Source organism: Doryrhamphus excisus, chromosome 9 (assembly GCF_030265055.1).
Source record: "Doryrhamphus excisus isolate RoL2022-K1 chromosome 9, RoL_Dexc_1.0, whole genome shotgun sequence".
NCBI classification, from domain to species: Eukaryota; Metazoa; Chordata; class Actinopteri; order Syngnathiformes; family Syngnathidae; genus Doryrhamphus; species Doryrhamphus excisus.
Window position 1 is genome coordinate 427,501 of NC_080474.1, and position 12,536 is coordinate 440,036.

The window sequence follows — 12,536 nt, forward strand, 5'->3', positions numbered from 1 at the left end:
ATTTGTGGTGCAGATGAAGAGATGAGCGCGTAACGCTGAGCCAACATGTCTGAAAAAGATGTCACGCTCAGCCGGCTTTTATTTTTACTCCGACTCACACAACATGATCTCATGCAGCTTTCATATCTTCACCTTATTCATGATAACACGGATGCTTGCACCCAGTCTACAGCGTCTGTGGCGGTCCCAATTGATTGGTGGCAGGCCGGCAGCAATATTCTATGGGAACCCTCAACATCTGGATTTATTCTCTTTTAGGAAACATTTATTTTATTCTTATTCTGCCTGTTTTTTTGGTACCTTTCCACTGCTTCATTTTTCACCCGATTCAGACTAAAATCTGCTCTAACTTCTCGAATATTCGGGGTAGAGAAGTGAATAACGGAATAAATTCAAGGTCAAGTCATGCTATACCAGAGAGAATTAATCGCAATTAATCACATGCACATGCGTACCAAAGCGTGCCCCTGAATGCAACAGTTATTTTAGCTAGCAAACGGTTCCATTTCCATTCCAAAACAGAGAATTAATCACAATTAATCACATGCACATGCGTACCAAAGCATGCCCCTGAATGCAACAGTTATTTTGGGTTACAAACGGTTCCATTTCCATTCCAAAACAGAGAATTAATCCCAATTAATCACATGCACATGCGTACCAAAGCGTGCCCCTGAATGCAACACTTATTTTAGGTTACAAACGGTTCCATTTCCATTCCAAAACAGAGAATTAATCCCAATTAATCACATGCACATGCGTACCAAAGCGTGCCCCTGAATGCAACAGTTGTTTTAGGTTACAAACGGTTCCATTTCCATTCCAAAACAGAGAATTAATCCCAATTAATCACATGCGTACCAAAGTGTGCCCCTGAATGCAACACTTATTTTAGGTTACAAACGGTTCCATTTCCATTCCAAAACAGAGAATTAATCCCAATTAATCACATGCACATGCGTACCAAAGCGTGCCCCTGAATGCAACAGTTATTTTAGCTAGCAAACGGTTCCATTTCCATTCCCAAACAGAGAATTAATCGCAATTAATCCCATGCACATGCGTACCAAAGCGTGCCCCTGAATGCAACAGTTATTTTAGGTTACAAACGGTTCCATTTCCATTCCAAAACAGAGAATTAATCCCAATTAATCACATGCGTACCAAAGCGTGCCCCTGAATGCAACAGTTATTTTAGGTTACAAACGGTTCCATTTCCATTCCAAAACAGAGAATTAATCCCAATTAATCACATGCGTACCAAAGCGTGCCCCTGAATGCAACAGTTGTTTTAGCTAGCAAACGGTTCCGATCCATTCCCAAACACGTTCTGGCCTTGGCAATTTGGTTTGGAGATTTGAAGAAAAGAAACTCGTTATTTTCCCAGACACGACTTTGGTCCGCGGGCTGAAACCCAAAGCTGGAACGTCGAGTTTGGTTTCTTCCATCAGAGACCAGAACGCAGCCGTGATGAAAAGTCAACAAAAGGAGCGCCGGCGTGCAGACGGAGGCCAGCGTCTTTTATTGAGTTAATCACATGACACGTCGGACATGGCCGCAGGCCGTCGGCGGGAAGGAGAAGCGAGGAACCCGGAGAGCCGAGGAACGAGGAACGAGGAACGTCACAGCAACGGAAAGACTTCACTGACTTGTTGGACTTTAGAAGCAGAGAAATATTTTAACTTCATTAAACGCTAATAGGAAGCAGTCGCTGCCGACTTCGTGCTTCTTCTATTTCCCTGTGGGGGGGGGGGGTGTCGGGGGGGGGGGGGGCTTGGACTGATGGAGACATTGAGAAAGTATTTGGACCTCCTTGCAGGTGTTAGTTATTGCATACGTGTTTCCATGAGCGGCAGCACGTGTGTACTTTAATGAGCAGCTTCATGCCAAAAAAAACACATAGACAATATTTACTACAGCTGTTCCACGTTGAAATACTTTTTGTAATATTATATTATATTATATATATTATTGGTAGTATTTCTGAATGAACCACATAGTATAACCACATATCCAATCTAAGGATGTATTGTAATGGAAAGTTATATTTTCATTGATTGCACTGTAATGTTTCATATATTTGCCCAAATAAAATAAAAATAAATAAGGATATATTGTCCAAATAAATACATTTTAAGATATGTATGTCAAATAATAATTAATGAATTATTAATCATGAATTATTATGGAACTGCGGCATTATTCATTCATTCATTCATTTTCTACCGCTTTTCCTCACGAGGGTCGCGGGGGTGCTGGAGCCTATCCCAGCTGTCTTCGGGCGTAAGACGGGGTACACCCTGGACTGGTGGCCAGCCAATCACAGGGCACATATAGACAAACAACCATTCACACTCACATTCATACCTATGGACAATTTGGAGTGGCCAATTAACCTAGCATGTTTTTGGAATGTGGGAGGAAACCGGAGTACCCGGAGAAAACCCACGCATGCACGGGGAGAACATGCAAACTCCACACAGAGATGCCCGAGGGTGGAATTGAACCCTGGTCTCCTAGCTGTGAGGTCTGCGCGCTAACCACTAGACCACCGTGCTGCGGCATTATACCACAGTAAAAAGAGTCAAGTCAAGTCAAGTCTATAGTCCACAGTCTAGTATATCACAGAAGGGCCTCGAAGGGCTTCACAAGAACAACAATGAACAATCCATGACAACAACGTTCCCTAATCGGAGCCCCCCAACCGGGCTAGGAAAAACTCAAAACCCCATTTGGGATTTTGGGAAAAAGAGAAACCTTGGGAAGGGACCATGGGGTGGGTCCCCTGTGGGGTCCCCTGGGGGGTCCCCTGTGGTCCTTGTATTCATTCAGCAGTACATGTTTGAGGTGTTTTGGACATCCTTGTTAAAATTGTCACTTTGTTCTCATAGTTTTACTTCCTTTTGCTTTCCTTTCAGTTTAACAGTGAAAAAAAAACACATCCAGCGAGAGTTCATTGTGATTTATATGGACTGGGGGGGTCGGGGACGGGGGGGGGGCAGGGGGGTCTTAGAAATAAATCCAGCTGCCTGTCAAGTCATCCGTCCTTCGTCACGTTCACGCCGCAGGTTTCCCTCAGCTTCCAGGAGACTCATAAGGAACGTCGATGCCTTTTTCACCTCCGGCGTTTAAATCAGCATCACCGCCATCACAGACGTTCAAGTTTAAAAGTTATTTTTAGAAATCCTCACCGGACTGGCTAGGTTGGCCTACACCCCCCCCCCCCACCCCCCATCAGAAAAACTAGCGTGCATCTCTATGGCGTTTTATGACAGTGGATGTCAATAAAAAGGAATCGCACCGTCGGCCTTGGTGAGCTTTCAGGAATCAAACCCACAAAAGAAAGCTTTCCAGATCTTCCAGATTGGTCATACTCAGCACTCCTGAGGACTTCTGGATATGTACTGTAGGTACGTCATGTACTGGGTGAAGGCAAGTGCAGCCCATATGAGGAAGTCTGGATCGCATTGATGGATCGTCAGTAGAACTTTGTTGGAGTTCTCAGACCAAACGGCAACGACCCGTGGTGTTCCCCAGGGATCAATCATGAGACCCCTATGATTCATCTGTACATGCGTCCTTCAGGCCAGCTAATTAGCAGCTGCTATGTGTCCTACCACAACTATGCAAGGATCCACCCAAGGATTCTACCCAAGGATTCACTCAAGGATTCTACCCAAGGATTCTACCCAAGGATTCTACCCAAGGATTCTACCCAGGATTCTACCCAGGATTCTACCCAAGGATTCACTCAAGGATTCTACCCAAGGATTCTACCCAAGGATTCTACCAAGGGTTTTAACCAGGATTCTACCCAGGATTCTACCAAGGATTCTACCCAAGGATTCTACCCAAGGATTCTACCAAGGATTCTACCCAAGGATTCTACCCAAGGATTCTACCAATGATTCTACCCAAGGATTCTACCAGGGATTCTACCCAAGGATTCTACCAATGATTCTACCCAAGGATTCTACCAAGGATTCTACCCAAGGATTCTACCTAGGATTCTACCCAAGGATTCTACCAAGGATTCTACCCAAGGATTCTACCCAAGGATTCTACCCAGGGTTCTACTCAAGGATTCTACCAAGGATTCTACCCAAGGATTCTACCCAGGGTTCTACTCAAGGATTCTACCCAATGATTCTACCCAAGGATTCTACCCAAGGATTCTACCAAGGATTCTACCCAAGGATTCTACCAAGGATTCTACCCAAGGATTCTACCCATGGATTCTACCAAGGATCCTACCAAGGATTCTACCAAGGATTCTACCCAAGGATTCTACCCATGGATTCTACCAAGGATCCTACCAAGGATTCTACCAAGGATTTTACCAAGGATTCTACCCATGGATTCTACCAAGGATCCTACCAAGGATTCTACCAAGGATTCTACCCAAGGATTCTACCTAGGATTCTACCCAAGGATTCTACCAAGGATTCTACCCAAGGATTCTACCCAAGGATTCTACCCAGGGTTCTACTCAAGGATTCTACCAAGGATTCTACCCAAGGATTCTACCCAGGGTTCTACTCAAGGATTCTACCCAATGATTCTACCCAAGGATTCTACCCAAGGATTCTACCAAGGATTCTACCCAAGGATTCTACCAAGGATTCTACCCAAGGATTCTACCCATGGATTCTTCCAAGGATCCTACCAAGGATTCTACCAAGGATTTTACCAAGGATTCTACCCATGGATTCTACCAAGGATCCTACCAAGGATCCTACCAAGGATTCTACCAAGGATTTTACCAAGGATTCTACCCAAGGATTCTACCAAGGATCCTACCAAGGATTCTACCAAGGATCCTACCAAGGATTCTACCAATGATTCTACCAAGGATTCTACCAAGGATGCTACCAAGGATTCTACCCAAGGATTCTACCAAGGATTCTACCAAGGATTCTACCAAGGATTCTACCAAGGATCCTACCAAGGATTCTACCAAGGATTCTACCAAGGATTCTACCCAAGGATTCTACCAAGGATGCTACCAAGGATTCTACCAAGGATTCTACCAAGGATTCTACCAAGGATGCTACCAAGGATTCTACCAAGGATCCTACCAAGGATTGTGTTGTAGAAATAAACTTGCCTTTCATCTTTCACTATGTTGCCCTCGCTGGACCCCCCCCCGGATTAGGCTGGGGGGGTTGAAGACATGGGTGAAAAAAATAGCCGAGAGGCTAACTTTGAAGCACAGAGACGGACCACCCAGAAGGAGATGTGAGCTGTCAATCATGTCAGTCGGTCAATAAACATTGCCCCATTTATTTCTCAGTGAGATGTTACCGTTCACGTGTTCAATGCCGCACGTTGCTTTTCTTCACTTGGCTGTCACCCGTCAGACGCCCTTTTAGCTCGGCTAACGACGTTACTGCCGTCATAAACACAAACCATGTCATGCGATTCAAACGTTTTGGGAGGATCAGTCAAAATGTCCCCACGGTGAAATCCACGATGGCGCTAATTCCTTTTCCCAATGAAGGCCACATGGCGACCGATGAAAGGATGCGGATTTGAACGTAAAGCGACACACGTACAGCCGACACGCTAAGACGTGACGATACGGTGAGTCGACTTCAAGGTGAAAAAGCCAATTCCTGTTTTTTTTAAATAATGGCTGTAATAATCGATCTTTCAATAAAACCTTTTCCACAACTTAATTTTCCAGAAATGACAGCTTCCGTTTGTTTATCATATTGCAACTTTAAAAATACACTTTTGTATTAGGGATGACATGCCGATATTTGCCAAGCTCAATTCCAGCTGATATTGCATTTTTATGCTGATATTGGACGCCCCTAATTTTGTTCTTGTACATTTTCTTCTTGGAATTATGACTTTTCTCATGATTTTATTTTACAACCTTATTTAAAAAAAATACTATTTTATTCGTTTTTCATAATATTACTAAATAAAAACATCTTTCTTTACTATATTTAAACTTCATGTTACTAAAATGGCATTATTTTTACTAATTTTGTTAGAATAAAATTTTTTTTTTTACTTTATTTTCATTAAGTTGCAGCATTTTCTTTTCTCCCAACTGTTTCATCTTCTTGTTGAAATTGTTTTCTAGGAGTTATGACTTTATATCCAAAATATTTTCATTTTATTCTCAAATACACATTCTAATGTTTTCCACAACAAAAAAATTAAAATTTTCTTTGTTGTTTTTCATAATATAATAAAAGTAACATATCTTTAATATTTCTACTTTATGCTACTAAAATTATTTTTTTCTCCTGATATTTATTGTCGTAAAAATGTGTTTTCTCTTAATATTTTGACTTCATTCTGTTTTGTTTCATTTCCATGAACATATATTTACTTATATTTTACTTATTTTTTCATATTTTGTATATTTAATATTTAACCGCAAGTGGAAACCAACCCCCCCCCCCCCCACTGTAACTTGAGTGAAAATTAGGTACACACCTTCAGGGGACTGACGAACACGTGTGGTGAAAACGTCAGCAAGATGGGTTAAAAAAAAACAACATGGCCGCCATGAAGCAAAACGTCCTTGACTTGGCAGCAAATAATCCATCAGTCATTGAGGGCGTGGCCTGGCTTCTGATGCGTCCTTACCGCAACCCACAGGGGGGCGCCACACACACACGTGCATAAACACCAAGGGGGGGGGGGGGGTGCAACTCTCCAGGGCAAGTTGTCCGTCAGCACTCAGGCTTCAACTCCAGACTTATTATCATCCTTCTGTCAATGCAAACACACACACACACACACTGATACACACGCACACAGACACACACACACTGCTACACACACACAGACCTGCAATGACCTGCTGACCTACTTGTGCCTGTCATGTGACTCATCTGAGATGTAGAACATTGGTTTTATTGTCCTACGGGGCGATGATGATTGAGCCCTACGAAATCAACCGAGCAGACCACTCCGTTGTTACCTTACGTTATGTTGTGTTACGTTACATTACGTTACGTTATGTTGTGTTACGTTATGTTGTGTTACGTTACATTACGTTACGTTATGTTGTGTTACGTTATGTTGTGTTACGTTACATTACGTTACGTTACATTACGTTACGTTACGTTATGTTGTGTTACGTTACATTACGTTACGTTATGTTGTGTTATGTTATGTTATGTTGTGTTACGTTACATTACGTTACGCTATGCTGTGTTACGTTACATTACGTTACGTTACGTTACATTACGTTACGTTACATTACGTTACGTTACAGTACGTTGTGTTACGTTACATTACGTTGTGTTGCGTTACATTACGTTACGTTATGTTGTGTTACGTTATGTTGTGTTACGTTACGTTACGTTACGTTACATTACGTTACATTACGTTACGCTATGTTGTGTTACGTTACATTACGCTACGTTATGTTGTGTTACGTTACATTACGTTACGTTGTGTTACGTTACATTACGTTATCTTATGTTGTGTTATGTTACATTACTTTACGTTACGTTGTGTTACTTTACGTTGTGTTACTTTACGTTGACTTCCTGCTCCCGAGTCTTGTGCCAACTTTAACACACACATCGACCTTGAAACGCGGCTAAGACCCTTGACAGACGTTAGCTGTGATGACCTCCGTGCCGCCTCCCGCACCTCGAGCCAACACTTGACACCCAAAGCACGGAGCATGCCGCTGGCCCCGCGTGGGTCAACAAGGAAAAGCCTGGAGGAAGTTTGGGTCAGGAGGTCATCAGGGGACCGTTGGCCCCCTGATGAGAACCAACAAGACTTCTTGTGTTTAAAAAAACAACAAAGACGTTTTGTCCGAGTCAAGAAAGCTGACTGAAAGGTGAAGAAACATCCAGAAGGAAAAGTCTGGTTTGGGTTTGGACCCAAAAGGAGCAAACATGTGAAAATAAATCTTACACAAGTTGACATAATCTATACTTTTATGATTGGACCTTTGGTCATTTGCCCTAAAATCTGCAGCCCAAAAACTCGAGACGATGATTGGGAGCTTCGGGTCATCGCTGAGGATTGTGGGAGATAACCCAGACAAACCAAAGTCTTCCCGTCACGCAACAAATGACTTTTTTGGTCAAATGGGGCAAAACTGATGAGGAACTAATGGATGCTAGTTAGCTCCTGGGGGGGGAATTGGATGGAGAAGAAAGGTTGATGGTAAAAATCTGGTTTGTAAAATCTGCACTTGAATGGAAAGGTAGCATTGACGGCATTGTACGTCATCCGTGTTATCCGTGTTATCCGTGTTATCCGTGGTATCCGTCTTATCTGTGTACACAAAGAAGGCAGCCATTTTTTTTCTCGAAACTCCAACTGAGCTGTGAGGCCAAATGGTTTGTTTTGTGGCGTGGGAAGGACACTTGGGAAGGACACGTAGGAAGGACACGTGGGAAGGACACGTGGGAAAGACACATGGGAAGGACACGTGGGAAGGACACGTGGGAAGGACACTTGGGAAGGACACATGGGAAGGACACTTGGGAAGGACACGTGGGAAGGACACATGGGAAGGACACTTGGGAAGGACACGTGGGAAGGACACATGGGAAGGACACGTGGGAAGGACACGTGGGAAGGACACGTGGGAAGGACACGTGGGAAGGACACGTGGGAAGGACACTTGGGAAGGACACGTAGGAAGGACACGTGGGAAGGACACGTGGGAAGGACACGTGGGAAGGACACGTGGGAAGGACACTTGGGAAGGACACTTGGGAAGGACACGTGGGAAGGACACGTGGGAAGGACACGTGGGAAGGACACGTGGGAAGGACACGTGGGAAGGACACGTGGGAAGGACACGTGGGAAGGACACATGGGAAGGACACTTGGGAAGGACACGTGGGAAGGACACATGGGAAGGACACATGGGAAGGACACATGGGAAGGACACGTGGGAAGGACACGTGGGAAGGACACATGGGAAGGACACGTGGGAAGGGCACGTGAGAAGGACACATGGGAAGGACACATGGGAAGGACACATGGGAAGGACACATGGGAAGGACACATGGGAAGGACACATGGGAAGGACACATGGGAAGGACACATGAAGGAATCTCATAAAGCGGACTTGATGATCCAAAGCCATCGAGGTCTTTCAGGCTGCATTCCAAACGCGTGTTCTCATGGCGTTCCTACTGGACGTCGCTTGGACCGAGGCCGCGTGTGGCTCGGGTCTGCATGGGTCTGGCTCGGGTCTGGCTCGGGTCTGGACGGGCCAGCATGTGTTTCCAAGTGTGTGTGGAATATTTATGAAGTGCAACTTGAGCCTGGAATAAATGGAGGCGGAGAGGCGGATTGTGGAGTCGCTGTTGATGGATTGTGACAGGAAGCAGCACCGATGGAAATACGACGAGGAAAACGGAGTTGAGACGGCGGCCTGACGTTTCCCGCCAGCGGGTTCCACCACCACGTTTTTTTGTCAAGCGTGTGGATTGAGTGAGTGTTTTCTCGCACAGGAAATTGCAAGTCTGTCGGGGGGGATTGTGGTTCAACGTCCGCCTCATAAATCTGAATATGACTTACAATAACGGGCACATGCATTTCTTTTACTCTAGCTATTATTAGCTTGGTATTAGCATTTTGACTTTAATAAAAATGAAACTATATTCTTGACAATTCTATTTACATTTATTTGGTTGGATTTTTTTATTTTATTATTTTTATTTAGATTTATTTTATTTTATGTCTTATTCTCATTATTATAGCTATTTTTTTAATTATTTCATATTGTTATTAAATTTAAATGTATTCAAAGTTAAAATATTGTCTTCATATGTAAATCATATTTTCATTTATTTTGGTATGTTTTTTTCTTATTTATATTATTTTTAATGTTTATTTATTTTTAAAATATTTATTGTTATTTAATGCATTATTCACATTATTCAAACAATTTTATTTGAATTATTTCCTATTGTTGTTGTTGTTATTATTATTATTATTATTATTATTATTATTAAAACCCGGAAGTGAACATGGGCAGTTTTGACTACTAATAATAATCCAGCAAGAAAGGGTCTGGTTTGGGAAATGAGGTCTGAAAAGGTCGCGAGGGTCACGTGACGCGGCCAGACCTCATCCTTGAGAAGCGAGCGTGAGCACGCGTCCGCGTCCACGTCCGCGTCCACGTCCTTCCGCCTCGGGGTCCAGCGCCACCCCGTAAATCCGCCGGCAGCAGAGAAGTCTCGTTAAAATGTGGAAAAGGTGTTTTTGGAGCCCATCGGGGCCAGAAGGCCCCACTTGTGTTGCCGTGATTGTCCAAAGGCGAGCGGGCCGACGGACCGACGGGCCGTCGGGTCGGCAGCACAGTGGCTTCATTGTGGGGGGGAAGAAACACGAGCGGCTGCCAGAATAAACGGGCGGCTATCAAAGGCGGGTATTGAATGTCTGTTTACGAGCGCTAACATGAAGAGAGCACCGCTGAAATGGTTCCTTACGTCCGCCAGGTGGCGCTCTGGGGCGGAGAGCTAATATTTGGATCTAGTTAACGCTTTTCTTCAAACGTCCCGGGAGGGGGGGGGGGGGGGGGGGGGGGGCATCTCGGAGGACTGATGTGGCATTTTGTTATTGTTATTATTTCTAGTCGCCGGAGTGCCAAGAAGAGCGATGAGGTGCTCGGCCATCCCGAGGCCACCCCGAGGCCACCCCGAGGCCACCCCAAGGCCACCCCGAGGCCACCCGGAGGCCAGCCCGAGGCCACCCCGAGGCCACCCCGAGGCCACCCCGAGGCCACCCCGAGGCCACCCCGAGGCCACCCCGAGGCCACACCGAGGCCACCTTCACCTGACTCGGCCTATCCGGGCAAGCTTCGGCCCGCCCGGTCACCTCATGGGCCAGACTCGGCTGCTGCACCGCGTGGCGCCACCTAGTGGCTCGGTCCCATCTTTCCACCGTGTCGTGGTCCTAAATCTTCCATCTCTTCCACACAGTAAGGTATGGAAAGTATTATATTAAGTATTAAGTTCAAAGGAAAGATTAGATAGCGTACATATGTTTGGTTTATCAGATCAAATTGTGATCATTTGATTTCTTTATTGATTTCTGATTGATCTAGGAATGCTAAAAGGCTCAACATTAAATGATATAACGTGGGTGATAATTCTAATTAATACACCATTAATGACATTAAAATGTTTTTTATTACATAAAATAATACAGTATTGATTCCGAAAGAGAGACATTTTTATCAAATTGTAATATATATATATATATACATTTAGTTGGTTTATTGGATCAAATTTTATTTTTTGATTTAAAGCATCGCTGCACCCAAAATGTTGGGGTACTGAAAGGCTCAAAATGTAATAATAAATAACTAATAATAATTCAAATTATAAATTATTCATTACATAAAACATGTAAAAATGTATAATTGTTTTAAAATGACATTAATTCCACAAAATAGAAAATTTTAAAAATATATTATTTTAAATCATCAATTCATCAACATTTCGGAATATTAAAAGACTCAAATTGAAATACAATTAATAAAAATGTAAACAATAAATTTGAAATAAAACAAGTGCTACTTCCTAATAATCATAATAAATCATTGTAATAAATATGGAATATGAATTGCATATTAAGGAAGTGTTAAAGTCCGAGCAGGAAGTAACAATCCTTCTTAAGGCGTCATAGAATAAAAATACATGAGTGAAGATCGCATTCCCACCGGACATGACGGAATCTTCCGTTGTTGGAACACCGTCCCATCAAAACATGGCGGCTTTGGAGTGTTTACACGTTTGTTTCATGAATCCTTTCTGGCTGTTATGCTGCTCATCACAACAACCGACGGTTCTTTGGCACCGAGTCCTCCAACAATGACAGCAATGACGGCAAAAGCTTGACAACAACATGGAAAAGAAAAGCTCTTACCGGCACGGCGGGTCCTCCTTGCCATACTGGACTTTTGTCGCCCCCCAGTGGCCGTCATACGTCATACGTCATACGTCCAGTTGCATGGAGGGAGCTGTGAATGAATGCCGAAGCTCAAAGCAAAGTCAAGGCTGCCATCTAGAGAACATAAGTCCTTACTTCCTGGGCGGGACTTGGGTGCTTTTCAATTCATTTTCTTAAATGAATTGAATAAATATTTTTTTCTTAAATAATTGATATATTAAATAATTAAATAATTGAATTGAAATTGAGTTGGGGAAAATGATATTATTGAAGTTTATTCATCTATTTCTTTCAAATCCAGCATAAATGGCAGAAAACAGCTGTAATTTCATAAGAATAAAGTCCAAATATTAAGATAATTATCACAAGAAAATAAGTCTCAATCTTATGAGCATAAACGTGCAATATTATGATGGAAAATAACATCATTTTAGTATTTAGGAGATGTCGCAATAGTTAGTTGCAATAATAAGTTGCAATAGTTTGAGGAAAACACCACACGGAATGTTTGGAAAACTGGGTTGGGAAAGTTATAATATGGCAATAAAAAACATTTATGATTGATGAAAAAAATAGCAATATTTGGAAAAATGTTTAAAACTCAGCATAAACGGGGAAAAATGCTAATTTCATGA